General features: G+C 36.5%; 1 long non-coding RNA gene across 16 annotated transcripts in view; it reads left to right on the top strand.

Annotated features, from left to right (window-relative positions):
• The window catches only part of LOC106730317, a 230,561-nt gene that overhangs the window by 140,011 nt on the left and 67,859 nt on the right, over window positions 1-22,691 (top strand). Inside the window, exon 21 of one of the 16 annotated variants that reach the window (XR_004314666.1) lies at window positions 19,126-22,336. The exons of the other annotated variants lie outside the window; for them this stretch is intronic. This is a non-coding gene — a long non-coding RNA (uncharacterized LOC106730317). Of the gene's footprint in view, window positions 1-19,125; window positions 22,337-22,691 lie in introns of those variants that run through there. 16 annotated transcript variants of the gene reach the window in all.

Genomic DNA, 22,691 nt, shown 5'->3' with positions numbered 1-22,691 from the left:
CTTCCCATTTCCATCCCACTTGGTGCTACAGCTGCGCGCTGGAGTGAGCTGAGTCCCCCAGGATTTGTCCCCCGTCACCTCTCTGACATTGTCTCCTTCACACGACCTTTGGCTCTCTCCCTCCAGTGACATGGGTCTCGTTGCCACCTTCTGTTTTTCCAGCCCTCATTCTTCCTCAGCTACGTGTCCTTCTTTCTGGACATTTCTCCCCTGACCATCTTGGTGACTTACCACCTCACCTGATTTGCTCACATGTGAGACCTCACCTGAAAGCGACGTCTAACACATTAATACGGTGCAGCCTGTCTGCTGCCCTTATGATTGGGGCCCCCTGCCTGTGTCACTTAATCCATACACACAATAGCATTTATACCATCTGGCAAACTAGCCTGTTTTTTTGACTTTTTTCTCTCTCGCTACTTGAGTGGAGAACTCCAGGTAAACTGGGGTTTTTGTCTTTGTTAACTTTTGAATCACGGAAGCTAAAACATTTTTAGTATGTAGAGACATGTAAAAGTTTTTTCCTAACATACAAATCAATGATGTTACACCCAGACGCTTGTTAGTGTAAAGACTCTTTGATAAAACCTCATTGTCTTAAAGTTGTAAAATACTGGGAGAGGTTGCTGGATAGAGTCAAGGAAATGGTACGCAGTGGGAGGGGGGAGTTAGAGAAGAGGATGGAATAAAGACAGTGAAAAGCCCACAAAAGTGTGCAAAAGAAATGAAATATAATCAGACTAGCTTGCTAATTTCAGAAGACACCTTGGCTTTTCTATTTTTAAGAATTAAGAGTACCATGTATTTGATGAGCTTAACTAATCTTTGGGAAAATTAACAAATAAAGTTTTCCAAATTTGAAACTTGTTCTCCAGCTACACGTTTAATCTTTTTTACAACAACAAAATTGGTGCTTTTTAATTTTTTTTCCTCATAAGATGACAGCTATTTAAGCCACTTCTAACATAACTTCAGTATTTGGGGTTACAGATTTTAAATAGTCCTGTTGTTATATAACTTAACCAAAGCTATAACTGAACATTAATTTCTAAATAAACTTTTAATATTCAAACTAGAGCCCTTAAAAAATGCTACCCAGTTTGTAAGTGAACCAAAATTTGTCTGCTTACTTTTGCCAATAGATGTCAGTGGTGACCATGTTAGTGAAGTCACTGCAGATGTACGTGTTTTATGCCGCTGTTAAAAGGCTTGACTTTAAAGGAATGTCTCATTCCTTAAATGGTCCTTTTTATTATTTCACCTTGAGAAGTAACATATTTATGACATGATAAAGTTGACAATAGGAAATTTTAATAGATTCCCTAATTGATTGCAACTATTGAAATATTTAAGAGCTATAGGAAGTATTCACAAAATTAAAATGACTTTTTAAAAAGCTTGTTTTGTTTACATAGATTTATGTCTATTCCTCCAACCAAGCAATTTTCAAAGTGCAGGAGCAGCTGTTCACACGCACAGGGTTTTATTCACATTCATATCTGCAATGGAGGTTTTTATTGAGGTTTCTTGCAACTTATTCAAAAACAAAACCAGGAACATCGTCCAAGGCAGTTTGAAAATAAAGCTTTTTTTTTTAATACATGACTGTATGGTAGTTGAGTAGTCATCATGGTCTTCCTGTTAGATGTAATTGTGAACATTGCATTCGACATGAAATCGTCTCGTTCTAAAGTCTTCCAATGAGATACAGTGTTGTTCCATTCCCTTGTCTATTTAGTGTTTTTATCCTCTCAGTGTTTTTTTTTTTTTCCTTTAATATATTGTCTTCAGTTAGATGTAATGTTAAAGTAAAACAGTGTATGGCATGTTTACTTGGACTAATAATTTGAAAAAATTTGAAAAAATTATTAGTTCTTCAGAATTTTCAGGAATAGTAATCCACACATCTCTCCTTTGGTCAATGGGAAACGCTCAAACCTCTGAGATATTTCAAAACTTTCCTCATTCGAGATTTTTTTCTCCTAGAAAACTGCCGTTACTAGATTGAATAAAATATTGAGGTGATATTTTGATAAGGACTTTATTGAACAGAATTGAAATGTATGCTGTCATTTATTAATTCAACACATACATACTGAGCTCCCACTCTATACCACGGTCTTAAGATGATTTCTTTCTTACCTGTGGTTATCTGATACCCTGTAGAGATCTTTGCTCTCTTTTTCCAATGTGTAAGATCACTGTGTGTGTGTTTTCAATAAACTCCTTGAGTGAATGAAAATACCAGCCACAGAGTGGGAGGCAATATGGGCAATATAGAATCTGACATAAGATGTGCGTGCGGAACATAGAAGGAACTCATAAATAAATCAAGAAAAAGACAGCCCAACTGAAAAAAAAAACAAGCAACAAGGTTAAGAAGCACACTTCATAACAGAGGTCATCTTTAGTTTCTTTTACAGATGTCTTTGCTCACTTTTTACATAAGACTGTGAAAATATTAATTGTCTCTGTGCTTTTTTTTAAAATTGTTGTCGATTTACAATGTTGTGTTAGTCTCTGGTGTACAGCAGGGTGATTCAGCTAGACACACACACATATATATTCTTTCTCATCTTTTCCATTGTAGGCTATTACAGGATACTGAGTATGGTTCCCTGTGCTATAGAGTAGGCCCTTGTTGTTTATCTGTTTGATGTACAGTAGTTAGGGTCTGCAAGTCTCAAACTCCCAGTTTATTCCCACTCCTTTTACTCCCCTGGTAACCACAAGTTTGTTTTCTGTGTCCTTGAGTTTCTTTCTGTTTTGTAAATAAGTTTATTTGTGTCACTTTTTAAGATTCCACATATAAGTGATAGTTATCTTTCATAGCAGAAGTTATCTTAATGGCTGATAAACTATTAAAAGATACCTACAAATTTGAGTCATTAGAGAAATAAAAATTAAAACTTAACCCCTTAACACAATAACTAAAAATTTTAAAAGAAATAGCAGTATCAATTGTAGGCAAAGCTGTGGAGCAGCAAGGTCCCTCACACAGCTCGGATGGGAGTGTAAATTGTTAGAACCATTTTGGAAAGCTGTGTGCAAATTATCTTTAAAGCTGAACATGCGCAAAAAAACGTGACCTGGTAATTCCAAGAGAGTGGCACACACACGTGTCCTTAAAGATACGCATCAGAATGACGTTGGCAGACTTGTTTGTACAAACCACACGCTAGAAATAACCCTCATGTCCACTTACAATAGGAGGGATAAATTAATAGTGGAATTCACACAAGGAATACTCTACAGCAATGGAAAGAAGGAACTGTCACTACATGCAGCAACGCAGAGGCATCTCACAAACATATTAGGTGAAAGAAACTAGTCGAAAAAGTCTACAATTTAATTCCATTTTTATAAATTAGTTCAAAAGCCGTCAAAACTATAGAGGCAGAAACAGCAATGCCTTGAGGAAGGTAATGACTAAAAGGGCTCTTGATGGAGGCTTCCCAAGAGACAGTAACCTTTCTGGATTTGAGTGGCTTTACACAGGATGTGCACTGTGACATAATTGTGGTTCCTCCACTTTTCTGTTCAAGTGCTGTGCCCCAGCACAGTGCTCGAAAATTGAACTGTGATTATGCTTCGTAATAGTTCACTGAGTAATACTGTTACATTGTCTGTCACTTCATTAAGCACTCCATTCCAGATAAAGGATTTTTTGAAACTCTTCATAAGATATGCAGATGAGTTTCCTTATTCACTCGTTAATATTTTTACCATAATCTGTTGGTGAAAGGACAGGACTCTGGTGGCGGACAGGCAGAAGTGAAATAACACAATGGCGCTCCTGCCCCAAGGAGAGTCATTTAAAGCACAAACTTAGTTCTGAAATCTTTTGGAGATCCCATCAAGAGAGAAACATAATGGAATATGGAATTTTTTTTGTTTTGTTTTTGCCTGATAAAATAAAGACTATCAAAAGAAACAAACTTTTTTTTTTTTTTTTTGCCACGTCTTAATGTTGAGGAAATCATGTTTTATGGGGTTTTTTTCTTTTCCTTTTTAAATAAAAGTCATTAAACAACATAATACCTGTAGTTTATGGCTGTTTGTACAAGATACATATACAATGAGAAAAATTCAAATTAGAAATTATCTTACCTGCTACTGTTTCCTGGCAATAAGAGTTGACATTTAATTCCCAGTGGGTACTTGAATCCTATCACGAGACACAACTGAAACAGCCAACTTCCTTGTTTCGCCAAGGATTCTGTGAAAGATGCCACTCCTTTCTTTCTTTTCAACAATATTTTGGACATTTATTACTTAATTCCACAAATATTTACACATTGCTTACACTTTGTGTAATAGGTACATAAAATAATAATGAAAAACAGAGGCTTTTCTATGAGAAAAACGTTTAAAGATGCGATTGTGACAGTCCTTTTTTCCATGTTCATTCTGTTCCAGCCTGACTCTCGGTAGCACACACACCACTTAGGTTCAGTTCATCTGTCAGGTGTTTTTTGTTTTTTTTTGTTTGTTTGTTTGTTTAGTGTATCATTTTCTTAAGTTCTATATTTAAAATAACAGAAGGAAATAAGTGAAATGAGTCAGACAAAGAAAGAGAAATTCTGTGTGATTTCACTTATATGTGGAATCTAAAAAACAAAATAAATGAACAAACCTAACAAAAGAGAAACAGAGTCCTAGGCACAGAACAAGCAGACGGTTGCCAGGGAGGAGGGAGTCGGGGGGTGGGGGGCAGGGATCAGATGAGGGACTTTTAAGAGGTACCTACTTCTGGTTACAAAATAAATGAGTCATGAGTCTGAGACGTACAGCAGGGGGCATACAGTCAGTAATGATGTGGTATCTGTGTATAGTGGCAGGTGGTGTCTAGGCTTAACATGGTGATCGTTTTGAAACGTATAGAAGTATCGAATCACTGGGTTGTATGCCTTGTATACCAGGAACTGTCACAGTGTTCTAGGTCAATGACACTCAGAAAAAGATGAACAAATTCAGAGAAAAAGAGATCAGATTTGTGGTTACCAGATGTAGGGGTGAGGGGGAGGAGAACTGATGAAGATAGACAAAGTGTATGAATTTCCAGTTATAATTAAAGAAGTACTAGAGAGGTAATGTACAATGGAGCTTGTTAAGAGAATAAATCTTAAGAGTTATCACAGGAAAGTTTTTTTTTAATTTCTTTAATTTTATGTCTATATGAGATGATGAATGTTCACTAAATTTATCCTGATAATCATTTCATGATCTATGCAAGTCAAATCATTATGCTGTACATTTAATTTTATACAGTGCTGTATGTCAATTATGTCTCTATAAAACTGGAGGAAAAAATATGGTGAAAAAGAATATGAAAACAAATACATGTATGTCCATGTGTGATTGAAGCATTATGCTGTACACCAGAAGTTGACACAACATTGTAAACTGACTCTACTTCAATTAAAAATATATATATATATGAATATATATATAAAAAACACTGGAGGAAAAAACAATGAGAGGAAAATAACTATATGGTTTAGTCTTAGCCAAAAATCACCTCTTTTTCATTTGTTTATTTTTTAAAATTGAACATAGATCATTTTTCACCTGGAGTTCAGAGGGCTTAAGGAAGTCAGCTTCAGGCTGGTCCGTCTGAACTATAATATGGCTTTAATATTGCTGACTAAAGCTTTCTCATCTGTAGGTAATGCTGTAGCTAATTTTGTGTATAATGTACTATTGGGACCGGATGGCTTAATGGGTGTCCCTTTCAACTTTTTCAATATTACGGTCTGAAAACATTATTTAGAGGAATGTTCTGAGTTGGTAAATACATAGAGGCAGAAAGTGGAATATAAAAAACCTTTCAGACTGTAGATGTTACTGTGATTGGGTCCAGAGACTGAACTCATGTTCATTTTCTTACTTTTCTCCACTCAAAAGCTGAACACACAATTATAAAGCACTAGGTTTTGTTCATGATGATACATCATGATATAAATGCAAGAAAGGGGCTTATGTATGTATATACTTTATACAAGTTACATGTATATGTAGTCTATATAAATATATATGTGTAATTTATCTTTATAAATAAGCTTTATGTATAATATACACATATACATGAAAAATGGAGCTAAGAAGGGTTATGAGGAGAACTCACACTTTATTTTAAATTTTCATTTTTTTGTTCTCTTGGTTTATTTGATATTTCTCTTGAGATTTCTTCCACAATAAAGGAAAAATAACTGTTTATAAGCATAAATCTTTCTCTTATATTTAGCCATAGTCCTTGGGCAACATCCTGAAACTTAATAAACTTGAATTTTGTCAGAAGAAAAGTGAAGGTAATTTAATGGTCAAGACCCTGTCAAAGAAAATATGTTCTTCTTGGAGCTCTCTGAAATTTGAGTTGGTGAACTTCTCTCTGGCAAAAGGCAGTCCAGAGACCAAGTAGAAGAGATGCTCTTAAACCAGTGCAGGCAGAAACTATAAAACAATATACTGTTTAAAACTTCTGCCTTTATGGAGGCCATGTTCTGTAGGAGAACAACGTGGTGGGAATTTCACTGGTTTTAGAAGACATAAGTTCAAATCCTGTCTCTGCCATTTCTAGTTGAACAGTGTTGAAGAGAACAGTCATTTCTGGACCTCAGATTACCCATTGGAAGAGTTAGGGATTTGGACAGTCTTTTATGGCTCCAAGTAATGGTACAAATTCCAACACATTCAAATATCAGCAGTTTAAAATAAATTCACAAACACTGACTGTGTTCTATTGAGTGTTCTAATTGTTGCTGCTGGAAAACAAAACAAAGCAAAAACAGTAATCAAAAAACTCACAAAAAATAGTCTGCTCATGAAGGGCTCATAGTCTGTAGAGGCAGAATTTAATAAATCCAGCAATTAATATCAAAAACCAAACAACCCAATCCATAAATGAGCAGAATACCTAAAGAAACATTTCTCTGAAGAAGACAGCCAGATGGCCAACAGGCACATGAAAAGGTGCTCAATATTGCTATTTATTAGAGAAATGAGAATCAAAACTACAATGAAGTATCACCTTACACCACTCAGAATGGCCATCATTCAAAAGTCCACAAACTATAAATGCTGGAGAGGATGTGGAAAAAAAGGAACCCTCCTACACTGTTGGTGGGAATGTACATTAGTGCAGCCACTATGGAGGACAGTATGAAGGTTCCTTAAGAAAATAAAAATAGACTTACCATGTGATCCAGCAGTCCCACTCCTGGGCATGTATCTGGAGCGAACTCTAATTTGAAAAGATACATGCACCCCAGTGTTCATAGCAGCACTGTTTACAATAGCCAAGACATGGATGACTGGATAAGGAAGATGTGGTATATTTATACAATGGAATACTACGCAGCCATAAAAAAGAATGAACTAATGCCATTTGCAGCAACATGGATGCATCTAAAGATTATCATATTAAGTGAAGTAAGTCAGAGAAAGACAAATATCATATAATATCACTTATATGTGGAATCTAAAAAAATGATACGAATTCTATTTATAAACCAAAACCAGATTCATGGACATAGAGAACAAACTATGGTTACCAAAGAGGAAAGGGTAGGAAGGGATAAATTAGGGGTTGGGGATTAACAGACACACGTTACTATACATAAAATAGATAAACAACAGGGACCTCCTGTGTAGCATAGGGAACTATAGTCAACTTCCTGTAATAATATATAATGGAAAAGAATCTGAAAAGAATGTATATAATCTGTATACCTGAATCACTTTGCTGTACACCTGAAACTAGCATTGTAAATTGACTACACTTCAAAAAAATTAAAATATATATATATATATATATATATATATATATATATATATATATATATGAAAAAGAAAAAGAAACCCAGCAAGAAATAATGTAAATTTTAAAATAAAGCTTGAGTTTATATGGTTATCTTTCCTGCTTTTCTTTCACTTGCATGGACTTATATCAAGAATTGCAGCTCCATCATTTAATTCCTGTGTAAACTCAAGCAAGCTGAGCCTTGGTTCTCTCAGCTGTTAAAGAGAGAATGCTAATATATCTACCTTGGCAAGATTTAGTGAGATGAAAAAAGATCTGTAGCATGTGCAAAGCCCTTGACACCGTGTCTGTACTTCATAAGTGCTCAAAATGGCTAGTTTCCTGCCTTATCCAACCTTATTATTTTGAACAAATTATGGTTAGTTTATGAGAAAATGATAATGAAGAGGTCAAAGATAATAATACAAGATTATTGGGAGGTAAGGACAATAATGCAAGATCCTCACCTTTGTGGAAGGAAAATTGTTCTATATTTATGGGTGTTGGTCCCAATTGCTCATGCTTATCTGGAAGGATGCCACTGTTCACAAAGGAACTTATGTTTAAGAACTCAGAGGAAACTTCTAACTCCTGGTAAAGTCTGAGGAACACTGATGGACAGTGGGCCAAATGAATTGTATGATCTCAAAAGGATGGTGATCCTGTATTTTGTTTTAAGGAGGTGGAACATCAGTTAACAACAACAAAAATAACGACTTCAAGATACAAAAGTTTTGTCCTTGAACTTCAGTGGAGACCTTTATTGCTTCAGTTGAAATGCATAATGATTACTCTTTATGTACACTTTCTCCTTTCCATTTAAGGATGGGTTTTTAGAAATTTCTAGATAATATTGCTTTAATTGCCTTAATATCATTACCTAATATTTAGAGACATAATATATTTCTAATCGAACGTTAAGAGTAAATTAGATTAAGAAAAAATGGAAAACATAAGATTTGAATTTCTAACTACATTCTTTAGCTTACACTCATTTTGTCTTCAAAATACTGACTGTAACAGTATTAATGACACCAGTAATTACCCAAGGGCACTGTGATTTACACACTTGTCATCTTTAGCAAGTCTTTAAAAAATAAACTCAGATTTTGGGTTCATTAAACCCAATATTTGTGTCTTACACTGTTTGTCTCAGACTCTGACACTAAGGAAATAATTTTGAAAGTACACTTTCTGAGGAAGTCACCCATGATCGGCTCAAAATGCTAACTATAGTTTTCTCACCTTAATTTTCCTTTGATACAAACTGTTGCCAGCATATCATCCATTGCTGTGTAAAGATTATTACAGAATCTAATTTTTTTCAGTTTTGGAGTAACATGTACTATCAGTGCTCTCTCCTTCATGTGCGTAGTGTATTTTCTCTCTCTCCCTTTCAAGATTGTAAGGTACATCACTATTTCCGGTACTTTAAAATGTTTTCCTTTAAGGATAAAATTAACTTCTGCTTCTCATTGCTCATGGCATTATAAATCTTTTTATCCAGAGTCCCCTGCTGCACTGATAGATTCAGAGAGCATGCATCGGTGACTTCGACTTCTTTCTCCCCAGTAAAAATCGATAGCTTCAGAGTCCATCATCACATAACTATGATTAGGATTGTTTTTCTCTCAAATTCCCAATATATTTACTTTACTCTATAGAGCTTTGCTTTATCTTCCTATAGCTAAGTTGGTTTTTTGTTTTTTGTTTTTTTTTTTGAGATGTCAATTGTGTGGCAGAATCTGCTAATTGTGTTGCCTCACAGCAACCAGTCCTTCCTTTTCTCTTTGATTAATGGGCTCCCTGAGTTTTTGCTAAGCACATTTCCCAGGTATCTTTGCAGCTGGATGCAGCCATGTGACTAGGAACTGGTCAAGGGTCTACAGCTGGAAGTAATGAGTTTGCTACATCATAATTTTATGAAAACATTACTTGTCCTCCGATTTCCTCTTGTCTTGTTACTGGCTTGACTGTGGGTGTGACAAGGCTAAGAAGCAAGGGAAAAGCTATTAGGATCACTGGATGATGTTGTGGAACAGGATTCTAGACTGACTGCCCATCACTGGATTGGTATGTGGGAGATAAGTGAAGTTCTCAACTGGTTGAGCCATTGCATTCATCTTCCTTGGAGTAGCTTAGCCTATCGACTGAGCAGTGCACTGTATAAAACTGAAATTATATTGCATATTGTTCTAGATGATTTATGAAGTGCCACAGGTGCCCCTACTCTTGATATTTTTCCATCTTTAGATTCATTTTTAGTTTTTTAGCCTCCCTCTAAATTAGTTAAGCACAACTCATTGAAAGACAACTGAGGGTACACCATTGAAATATATGTTGCAGGACCCCTTAGATTTCTTTTTGGAAGGAAAAAAAAAGTGATTTCAACGAATAAAACAATACACCAAGCCACTTTTGCATACTAAGAAAATCAACATACCGAAACTTCTTGACATTGCTTGCAGCTCTTCCCAAAGGGTTACTGAATCTAGTTAAGGTAAGAACAATGAAAATGTAATCAATCAACAGAATACAAACACTTGGGAAAATGACATAATATTTTTGCATACGTACATTTTGAAAAGATTAGTAATGGGTTAATATGTTAATCTCACAGAGGGTGACAAAGATAAGAAAGAACAATGTCTCTATTTATGTACTGACTTAGAATATTATGATTAGTTCTTTTCCAAAAAGGAGATATTGTGTATGTTCTGATTTAAAAGGTGTCAGAGATTAGACACTGTTGTATTTGTGAGCAGTCTGGAAAGATAAGTGCTTTGCCTTCTGATAGAATTTGATTACATTTCTTTCAGTATCATAATATAAATTTCAACTCATTAGACTTATTTTCCTTCTGTCTTTCCTTCTAGACTGGCCTTCTTAAGGATAGCATCTGTATTGTTCAGTACTCCATCCTCAAAACATGTAGAATTAGCAAATGGATGAATGAAACAAAACGTATCTAGGTCATTTGTTGTCATGAGGATTTGCAAGGAAATCCCTTTGATAACATTAACTTATTTATGATGTAACAGGTGGCTGTTTTAGAAATTTAGCCAAGCTCTACCCGATTTCTGTGTAGCACATCATTCCCTTTTGGGCATTGGGGAGGATTTAAAAGTTGTATCGGTAAAACCCCCTTCTTGAAGAATTGTCTAATGTATGCGGGAAAAATAAATGGCTACATGATAAAGCTGAAAGTAATGTGTTCTATAAACAAGACTCTGCAGGAGTTCAGAGGAAGAATCTCCTGGTACCAGGGAAAACATCATTTTCAGATGACACTTGAGATGGGTCTTAAAACATGGAGAGTAACTAACTAAGAGAAGAAGGTCACAGGAGACATTCCAGGAGTACTGAATCCTATGAAAAACTGTGTGAGATTTAAAACTCTTAAAAAAACCATTCTGTTTAGCCTGAGCATAGTGATTGGGGAAACACTGGTAAACATAACGGGAAAGTAAGGCTGTCTAATTGTAAAACTCGTCAAATGCAAGCCTGCAATTACACAGTTTGGGGCAGGGAGCAGTGGAAAATTTTCAAGATTTTTGAATGAAGAAATGACATGAGTAAAATTATGTGTCATAAAGGCAGTGTGGCAGCTGCACAATAAAATAAATCAGGGATGAGACAGATACAGCAAAAGGCAAGTAAAGATGCCCAGCAGAGTAGCCTATGAGGGGATCAAGGTAGGACAGGGTATACACAGAAATATAATGCAGAGGACTTAGCATCGTATTTGTGGGCAGGAAAAAGGAGAGGCATGGATGAGTCTGACGTTTCATGATGTTTTGTCTTGGAAAAGTATGTAATTTATAGAAGAACACAATTCTCCAGGGTAAAATTTAATCCAGTACAGGTTATGAAGAATGAAATTTTAAAGAGAGAAGTAGCCATGTGTCTTTCTTGAGGACACAAAGGAAGGATAAGTGCATTTTTAGACTTAAGAAGTCTTTACAAGGAAATAAGTTATCATTTTCAGTGAATATAGAAGCTATCTTAGCAGATTTAACTGTCCAAATATGAGAACAGCATTATTCTGTGATAAAACTGCGAAATTGGCAGATGATGCCTTTTTATTGATTGACCGAGCGAATTGATTGATCGATTGTCTTGCAACCATGTCCTGCGCTCTCTTGGACCCAGCGGTTAGTTGGGACTTCATCCTGGGCAGGCCTGCAGAGGTTGCCTCTGTCCTGTGTGTCCTCCGTTCTCTTGCCTGCTTGCTACCGAAAGTCTTCGGTGGTCTCAGTTCCTCGAGGTCTCTTGTCTCAGTATCTCAAGGTGAAATTAGATCACAAGAGCCAACTTGTGTTGACATTACTAAGAGATTGGGCCAGGGCTTGCTCTCCTCCTTTCAGGGAAGATTTCATTTACCCAGAGACAAGTTTATGCTGTAATTGTGCCTTGATTGTTAATTCATCACAGGGTCCACGTGATGGCAGTTTCAGAACTGATAAAACACAGAGACAAGGGAGGGACGTCGGATGGTTGTTTCTGGAACATCTCAATCCTCGGATTCTGACTATGTCTATCTCTGTTTTACCCAATGGTTGGCTGTTCTTGGATTAAAAAATTGAACCTACAGAACTCACGAAATCTATAAATTTGGCATTACGTGCATCTGATAAAAATGTTGAATCACATTTTGCAAAGAATATAATATGATGTGTCTCTCATGTGACACTTAAGGGGCTTCATGCCAGCTTCCTGATAAGCAAAGTAATGATAATATACCTGCACAACTTGCATTCTAAAGTTGTCATATAATTTGGATGAAAAAAAGTGTAATTTGCAAACCATAGAGTGCTATAAAATGCATGGTATTGTTTGTGATTAAATACACTCAGCATATAGTTTTATATAAAGACTCTGCTTGGTTTCCCTTGTAAGACTTTGAGTATGTTTATTTCACAGAGTCTAGCTCCATGTCCCCTGGTGACTACTGAGGATACAGCTGAACGATATAAATTCCCAGATTCCATCCTGCAGACTTGCTATTTGATGAGGTATTTGTGTTATCATAAAACAAAAAGTATAGAAATTTTTTTAAAAGACCAAAACTGCCATGTGGCATACTTTACAGTTGCCATCAAACTAAAAATCCTACAGATGCTAATTGGACTTTTAATGAATTATTAAAATAAAGGTAATGAATATTCAGATATGTTGCAGTCAATAGTTCATAAGTGATCATTGAGAGAATCTTTAAATCCTAAACAATAATAATAAAAAAGCTCAATTCAATTGTTCCAAGTTTATGTAGAGATCCCAATGTTCGATTACCACCAAAATTGTTGTTGCCTAATATTAAAATGCGCTTAAAAACCTAGTCTCCAGGTTTCTAAGACTGGGAAATCTGCAGGTACCTTGGAGACTCCCATGCTCAACTCTTTCTTATAAGCTCAGTTATTCATTGAAAGAATATTTATTATATTTGGCCAGAATTTATTTGTTTTGAAAAAAGAAGTTTTGTCATTTTTTTTTGTCTTTCAGAATATCTTGTCCTCCATATTTTTGAAATTGAAAAATCAACCTCTTTATAAAAGAGAGGGTGAATAGCTCTTCTTCCTGCAACTGAATCTATTCTGGAAGGATTCCACTTTCATATGTAAGCAGTAGATTTTAGCGTGCTTTACTTAACTGTGCACTTAGAAACAGTTTGTGACATTCTAGTCCACTCGTGTCCAATAGTGTTTTTTACAATAATAGGTAGGGTTTATAAATCTGTGTTTTCCAGTATCTTAGCCATTTGGCACGTGTGACTCGAGCATTTGAAATGTGGCTAATATGCCTGAATTTTAAATTTTAATTAATTTCCACTTCAGTAGTGGTATGTGACTGGTGGCTGCCATATTGGACAGTGCAGCTCTGTACATTTACGTATAGAAGCTGATTCAGTGGGTAAGAGAAACAGTTTTGCAGGACAGAGAAGAGTGTGAAGAAAAGAAAATAGTAACAGAAGCAAAAATTCTGAAACGAAGATTCTAGAACCATGGAGCTATGGTGAGAGAGAGAAGCTTGAAATAAATTGGCACAGGGTCAACAGTAGTGAATACTGTTGGTTACCTACCCAACCCTTCAGTCTTCCTAACAGAACACTGACTTTTTAAAAAAACATTCCACTTTTTTCATGACCAAGGCGACTGCATCCTTAGTTTCAGGATTAGACCTTAAGTGGTTTAAATTTCTTTAAATTTTGAACTAGTTATGGTCATCTCATTCTTCTTGCCAGTGATTGGGTTAAGAGTGAAATATTTAACCCAACAGTGAGGAGACGTGTCCTTCATTGTAAGAAAGAGACTCGATAGCTGCTGTTTTCTCCCAGACTTGCTGCTTGGGTTCTCATACCTGAGGCTACTGCAGTCTGTCAGTCTTGCTACCAGCTGTTCCCTAGCAGCTGCTGGGGGAGAGCAGAGCTGGAGAATGTCAGAGACAGAGAACCGAGGGCCTGACCCTGGAGCGCATGCTGCCTCTCGACCTCTTATTACTTGAATAATATGACATGAGGTAACATTCCAGCATTTGCTGTAGTGTAAGTCGGCTTGCATTGATGTGTTCTGCTATGTACGGCAGAAGGCCTCCTGACTGCTGCCTTCAGGGTATGATGGTCAGGAGGGTTTTATTAATTTTTCTATCCTTTTTTTTTATATCACAGACATAAATAGAAGCATTCTTTGTTCCCCTTGAAGCTGTCAATTGGACGATGTCAGGAATTAATTCAAGAAACCCTTCTCTCTGGTGTTACCCCTTATGTTAGGAACAAGAAATGATATTTACTAATGACAGAAAAGTCTAGAGAACTATTTAAGGATTTCTCATCACTTATTTTACCAGCTGAATTATGAACTCTTTAAAGGTAAATACTTTGAGATAGTGTCTGGTAAAAGTCTTGACACATAATTTCACAATAAACTCATGCAAATGGTATATGGACAAATAAATAAATCAACATTTGTTCCTTAGCACGCTAAATAGATTTTTACACTACTAGTTTATATAAATTTAACTTTGCTTTGTTTGCTGAGTTATACCAAGATTTTACTCACAAGACTTATCAAGAAAATGTAGAAATTGCAGGATTATTTCTTGTTCTAGGTGGCCTTTGCTGTTACACTATGTCTGATTTCTTCCTACTCTGATTTATCTCTAGAGCAAAATGACAACAGACGTGACCTACTTCCTTCTTTTCCTTTTTCCTAATCAGATCAAATATCAAAGTAGAATAAATGACAAAAGAAACAATAGCATTGTCATAACCTCTGGTTATATTTTTCCAAATAAAACCCAGAAGTCCTCCAACGTGTCCTTTGGCGTGATACAGCTCTAACCTTTAAAATGTTCTTTTCCTTTGCCTCGACATTCTGTGGCTTATCAAAAAGTAAATTTAAGTTGATGTCACGTAATGGCTAGTGGGCGACTGGGCAGTGGAAGCCTTGTCATTGACGGACCTGTCTCTAGCTTTATAAGCTGTGGCTCTTACAGTTCTTACTTCTGTCTGGCCAACAAGTCATATAATCAGCCTGAGCTTGAAGGGATAAATTTGGTAGTTTGAGATTCACAAATGTTAGCCACTATGTATAAAAATAGATTAAAAAAACCAAATTTCTTCTGTATGGCACAAGGAACTACACTCAGTATCTTATAGTACTCTTTAACTGAAGAAGAGTATGAAAATGAATATATGTATGTAAATGCATGGGTGGGACATTGTGCTGTACACCAGAAACTGGCACATTGTAATTGACTGTACTTCAATTAAAAAAAAAATGGAATCAAAGAAAATAAAACAATAATTGTAGAGAGATCATAACTGAAAATGATCTGTTTCCCAAGTGTCTGGCTGGATGATATGTATTCATACTATTTATCATCCTGTATCTAATTTTACCATAAATGATTGACCAAGATTTCTTCCCTGTCTGGGGGATGTCTTTTTACATTCTTGATGGCATCATTTGCAGCACAAACTTTTTAATTTTGTTGGAGTCAGATTTATTTATTTTTATTCTGTCACTTATGTTTTGGTGTAATATCTAAGAAACCACTGCTAACATGACTCACAAATATTTATTCCTATGTTGTCTTCTATGAGTTTTGTAATTTTAGTTCTTCGACTTACGTCTATGATCTATTTTTAGGTAATTTTTTGTGTATGATGTGGGCTAAGTCCAGTTTAATTCTTTTACATGTAGATATCCAGTTCTTAGCACAATTTGATGAAAATACTGTTTTCTCCCTATCAAATTATCTTGGCACCTTTGTTAAAAATCAACTGACCACAAGTGGAAAGATTTATTTCTGGACTCTCAGTTCTATTCCTTTGCTCCCTATGTCTGTCCTTGTGCAAATGCCACAATGTCTGATTATTCTAGTTTTGTAGTAAGTTTTGAAATCAGGAATTGTGACTCTTTCAGATATGTGTTTTTATTTTTTAAGAATGTTTTGGCTATTCTGAGTTCCTTGCATTTCCATATAAATTTCGGAATCAGCTTGTCAATTTCCTGAAAACTCCAGCTGACATTTTGATAGGAATTACATTGAATCTATAAATCAGTTTAAGGAGTGTTGTTATCTCGACAGTAATATCTCTATAGATCCGTAAACTTGGGTATCTTTTCATTTATACCTTAATTCCTTTCAACAATGTTTATAGTTTTAAGTGTACAAGTCTTATAATACTCCGCCAACTTTTTATCTAAGTATTTTATTCTTTTTGATGCTATTTAAATAGAATCATTTTCATAATTTTATTTTTGGTATGTTCGTTGCCAGTATATAGAAATACAGCTGATTTGGGGATATTGCAACCTTGCTTAAAGCTTGAGATTTAAGATCTTAATTATTTCTTGATACTCCTGTGGTCTCTTTCTAGTTCATCGTTGACTCTTACCCATACCCCTCCCCCTTACTTTCTCAGGAACATAGAGGTTTTTTTCTCTTTCTACTGGATGACTACATGGTTACCTGTTTTCTTCATGGTATGCTAACCCTCTTCATCTCAGCTGTTAAACACCACAGCATTACGCTCTCACTCCACTTCTGTAGTTCCTTAAGTCACCGTTCTCAGCTCAACCCGGCCTCCTGCAGTTCTACACGTTTCAGCCGCCACGGTGTGTTCCAGATGGATTTGACTATGTCATTCTCTACTCAGAAATCCTTGACGACGTCTTGCTATTTGTATAAAGAATATTACGTTAATGTTCTAAGAGTCCTACCTGGTTGGACCCTGCGTGCATCTCCATCATATTACACACAGAATACCGCTGTCCTCTTCACCCTCTGACCTCCTGTCACACTTTCCTCCAGTCTGTTCCTGGATCATGCTATTCCCTCTCTATCGTCAGGCCCTGACAGGTGGTGCCCTCTGCCTGACACTCCCTCCCCTCACTCTCCCCTTGAGAACACCACACCACCCTTCAGATCTTAGAGAAGCCCCCATGACCTATGCCTTTGGCCAGTTTTCCTGATTTTTAACCTACATAATGCCATGCTCCTTTTCTTCATAACAATTACTCTTGTTTATAATTGAACACATTGGCTTTAGTACTTAATTCACTACTTCATCTTTCAAAGGACAATAACAGAATATCGGTGACTATGTCTGTTTTTGCTCCATTGTAACTTTAGTGCCTGACACCTAGAAATGTTTCAAATACAAACGTATTGACTGAATGAATCCTTACTATCATTTCTGGCAAGTAGTTCATACCTGGAGTACTTTGCTTTGTTGTGGTTGCTGGAGTCATAAATGGGAGTGGATGCTGTTTGGCTGGTTAACGCGTTAAAGGTAACAGCATTGTTCTCTCTGATCAAAGGAATCTAATCAGGAGTTTAAGGTTCAGGAACTTTCAATTGTGACTATTGGATCTGTTCTCTCTTGCCTCAGGGAAGATACTTCATTATTTATGTCGCTTTTGCATTCAGAAATCTCTGTCTTCTTTTAGCAGAAAGTCACTAATGGGGATGGCGCCTCCAAAAGAGTGTAGCGTAAGGTTCTTAATGACCCTGTGACTCTTTGAAAGTTATTTAATGCCTTTGAGGCTCTGTCTCTACTCAGTGAAACAGCTACCTCACTGGTTATAGATGAAATGCCTCATGCATAAAGATGTTCATTTCTTTCTCCTCTCTCTGTCCACCTGCCTCCCGCCACCTCTAACCTAACGGTTTTCAGCCTGCTCACACATGTTAAAATAATGTATAATTTTCTGAACCAGTGATCTTCACAATGAAATGCACACATACAAAGAGTCCTAAAGGTAATCCTCAAAAGTCTAGGAAGAATATATTAGAACTTCAGTTTATAGTTATTTGTATTTAACAATAAAGACATGCACAAAGGTTTATTTTGTATACAATACAAATGGATTCTGGTAGCCTCAGTTTCTAGTAAGTAAAATTTAAAGTTATCTGATTTATTATTTTTACTGTTTAATCTCAGCAAAACTAACTTTTGCAAAATATTCATGTTGCTTGGGAAGATTCTGGGGAGGAAACCTCAGGTTGAGGGTACTGACAGTTTTCATCTCAGCTTCTCATCTGGTGTATGTTGGGTGGATCAAGGAAACTAAAGCGCTCTCAAACAGTCACACTCTTGCATGCTGTCTGAACTCTGTTTTTAATTATAATCCCTTTTTGGTAAACATGACCTTTTGCGCAGTGAGTGAGAAGGAAACTTGTGCCAAGAAGAGAGCATTTTGAAGATAGATATTTGGAAATGTTTTGTTACAAACATGTCGCCCATAAAAACTCTCATTGCTTGTTACATTAAAAAGATCTGGGAACCATTTTTCTAACCAGTTCATAAGAACAGCTGGCTCAAAGAACACAGAAATTTAATGTAAAGCTAAAATTCAACAAAATTTTAGTCTAATTCCATGTGGATTGAAAAACACATGCCATAATTATTAATATAGTTGATGATACGTTCCTTCCACTTGTATTTAAGTGTTTTCAAAGTAATTTATTTTGCTAAAATGTTAATGTCACGTCTTAAACCCAATTACCAAAATACGCTTCCCATAGAAAGGAAATTTGGATGCTCCAACAGAAATACTAAAACATTTACATTAAGTAAGTTTTTGTACACTTAGCCAATAAATGATTTATTAAAGTATTTGTTTCACTTTTGAAGAATCATATTTTATGTAAATTTTTAATATATTAAAGTATTTGTTTCATTTTTGAAGAATCATATTTTATGTAAATTTTTATGTCATATGTTAGCACATTAGTGTGTGAGTATATTTTTAAGTAAATAATTCTACATATACTAAGGGTGCATGCTCAATTAATTTTTTTCTCTTTCCCTGAATCAGGATTCACATGACTGGCAACAACCTCCAAAAAGAGGTGGTTTAAGAAGAAAAATGAAGAGATCGTAATTATGCAGCTCTGAGAATTCGAATTTCACTTCTTCTTCCTTCTCTGCAAGCATTTCTGTAACTCATCACCCTTTAGCCTCTGGTTCTATTCTCCTCTATTGTTTCAAAATCATAGTTTCTCTCCTGTTGACTTCCTGGCTAGAGTATTCCTGACAACCTTCTCAGGAATGCCTCATTATCTCTTAAGTTTGAGACGTGTTTTTATGCTCTTTCGTCTTCTTCTCTAGTTGGAGACCAGCTCCTAGTCCGGGAGCACTTAACTGGCAAATCCCTCAGGCAGTGAGACAAACATAGCACAGACCTGCGGTCACCGGAACAGGTCCCCGTGGTATCCGTCCATCCATCCGAGGAGGCCCTAGTTGAACTAATTTCTCTTCACCTCCTGTGAAGGCTGGTCTTAAACTCCTCCCGTTGATTCTCTCCCCCTCATCAAGTCATCTCCGCATTAGTAGATAACAGTAATTCACACAGATGTGTTGAACTCAACCCCCTTAGGTCCCTGCAGCAAATACTGTGAGAGGCTGGGGTGGGGGGTGCCAAAACCTCTCATTTTCTGCTCCCTCTTCTTCTGAGAGGTGTTTTCGCAGTTTGCCTCCTGAGAAATTTGTATTTTTCAAAGTAAGTGTTGCAAACAGATTTTACCAAGGAGAGGTTGGTCTTTACATTTTATTGTTTAATTTGTGGTTTAAAAGGTTCACAGAGAAGAAGTATGAATTAAGACAAGGCTAATGAACTAAAAGTGACTGAGTTTAATACGTTTACACACACACACAAACACACACACACACACACACACTCTAACTGGAACAATTTTTTAAAAGAAGGAAAGTAGTAGTAGGGAAGGAAGAAATGCCTCCTTTTTTTTCTTAATCCTCTCAGGGTGATACCTATTCAGAAGAAAGGAAAAAAGAGGTCCAGGTCATTGGAGGGCAACTTCTGCCTAAAAATCCAGGACTTACAGATGAGGCTACCAGCCTCACTGGTGGGGAGTCATGGGAAGGGCTGAGACTCCATCAGGGAGAGGCTCCAACTACGACATAAACATGAGGAATAGAAAAACACTGTCCAAGTCCCGGGAAACAAGGCGGCTCGGTTGCAAAGATGATTTGATTAATTATGCTGAATACCGTTCTTCACTGAGGCTGCCCTTTAGAGGCTTTTCTGTATTTGCTGTCCTTTGAAAGAGGTGGCTGGGTCTCTGGCGTGTCTTACATCTACTGAAAAACTGGTTGAAAAGAAAAATTCAGGCGCTATTTGGCTTCTTTCTTCTTATGGTGCCAAAATCAGTTTTGTTACATACATATTTTTAAATCCATGTTCTAATGAAAAGTTTTTGTATTTCTGTGATTAATTGCTGTCATGCTTACATGGTTTTCTATTAGCATATTTCCACACACATTTATTGCAAAATGTATTTCCCCGAAGAATACCCCAAAGTCATGAAAATGCAAAGAAAAAATACATTCCATTCACGTTGTAAGTTATCAGATAATGACCAGTGCCGGAGGTTAGATTTTTTCCGCAGAGGTCAGATTTTGAGACAGAAAGACCAAAGTTGTGATCTCATAGAGCAGTCTCCTTCTTGCTATCTTTTCCTTTCAGCTCCTAACTTTAAAAATGTGTTTAGGTTGTTGGCACTTTATTATATATATCCAGAAGGAAACTTGACTTACTTTTCAGAGGTGAAAAAAATCTGAAAGTGCACAGAATTAAAAATAGCTCTTACCTTTAAGATAAGTGAAATATATTCAAATTTAAATCATAGTTACCCTTTTGATTAGTAACTTACAGTCTATAAAACATGTGGTACTACTTAGAGAGAAAGTGCCACATTAAAACACAACTGTAGTTTTGAGGAAGCGCAGTGTGAAAATTATAACTTCGTTCTAAATGTCTCTTAATGCCAGTTTAACCATTTGAGGAAAAAGATCGTGATATTTTTCCTATAAAGTTTTCCAAGTCAATTGGAAAGTTTTTTTTTCCTTACTGGCACTGCTCAGAATTTAAATAAAATTAGTTCGAATCAGTGCACTGGTCCCCATAAAGACAAGAGAGGAAACTAGAGCTTTGTTATTTTCTCTCCGTAATCTCTTCTATCATGAAATTTAACAGATGCAAGTATAAAAGGATTTTCTAGTCAGTTATGTTCCAGGTTTTTAAGATAAAGGACCACGACCAGCCCTTCTCCATTGTTGGCGGACAGGAACGGCGGGTGGAGGGGGAGGAAGCGAGGGTGCATTTAGATACTTGCTGACTTCTTTCCTTTTACATTGTACCCTCAGTAATTGTCCGAAGGAATCATTTTCCTTTAAAGTGCTATCTCGGCTTAAATGAGAGAGAAGGTTCTCAGCTGAGAAGAGGAGGATTTGGGGGGAGAATAACCAGGTCCCAGACAAACAGCAACTCCACTGAGTCAGAAATACTCACAGGCAAACTCCGGGACTGTCAGGAGAGCGAAAGCGAACTTTGTATAGGAGTCAGGGCAGCCGTGCACTGCCCAGGCCTAGACTCCCCGCCGGTTATATTCATTAATTGACTGAGCATTTACTGAACAAACACGTGCGTGTGCATGCAGAATGTGGTGCAGGTGCTCTAAGGGTCAGGCGCGTCTTGGTGAGTGGGGGACCTGTAAGAAACACTGAGTCCCCAGGGTTCTGGTTTTTGGAATTGCCTGGAAGTGTGTGTTCACACAACTTCTTTCACTGGTCACCATCTTCAGCCAAGTGACAGGTAAAACTTCTCAGGTTGTTCCAAAGACGATGTCATTGTCTAGAGAGTAGAATTTTCCTGCTTAATAAATACAGTTGGCCTCAGTTTGCATTGTGAAATGTAGCACATCCTTTTCTTTTCTGCTGAAGAAAATATGTATGATTCCAACTTGAACCAGATAACCAAGAACCGATTCTTTGTGGGGAAAATAGCTATTTTTACAATTCAAGGAAATAATAGTTGAGTTCAAGTTGGTTAGAATTCTGCAGAGAGTGTCTGATGACTGGAAATGACCTTTATTTCCACATCGGGGAATGGCTCAGAAAAATCTCAAAGGATTAGTGAGGATATATTAAGAAGATAACGTTAGGGAAGGGCTTTGGATGTGAAGAGAGGTGGTGGAAAGTGCTGGAAACCAGCTTCTCCACAGGAAGCTCTTGTGAAGGGCGGGCATTTCTTTCCTAACATAATGTTTTCTAATTGCAATCTTACTTAAGCAGTATTAAGAATGTACATGCCTTTTAGTAAGATAATATGGCATTTATATCTATCCTTCTGCTAGGAGACTTGTTGCCTTTTTTGAGGAAGTCATCTCTAATTCGTGAACATGACTAAGGGCTCAAATCGCTCAACTTCTGCTGGGTTCCTTCAGTTTTTCCCTTTACATCTAATTTACTTTCATATATGATAGTTCTGCTTTATAGTTCAGGTTCTGGGTGTTACTTAGGATCTGTTTAAACTGACCATTTTGATTTCCCCGTGGAAAAATAAAGTCAAGTGATGCATATTTT

Source organism: Camelus ferus, chromosome 23 (genome assembly GCF_009834535.1).
Source record: "Camelus ferus isolate YT-003-E chromosome 23, BCGSAC_Cfer_1.0, whole genome shotgun sequence".
NCBI lineage: Eukaryota > Metazoa > Chordata > Mammalia > Artiodactyla > Camelidae > Camelus > Camelus ferus.
This window is presented reverse-complemented; position numbering and strand designations above follow the sequence as displayed.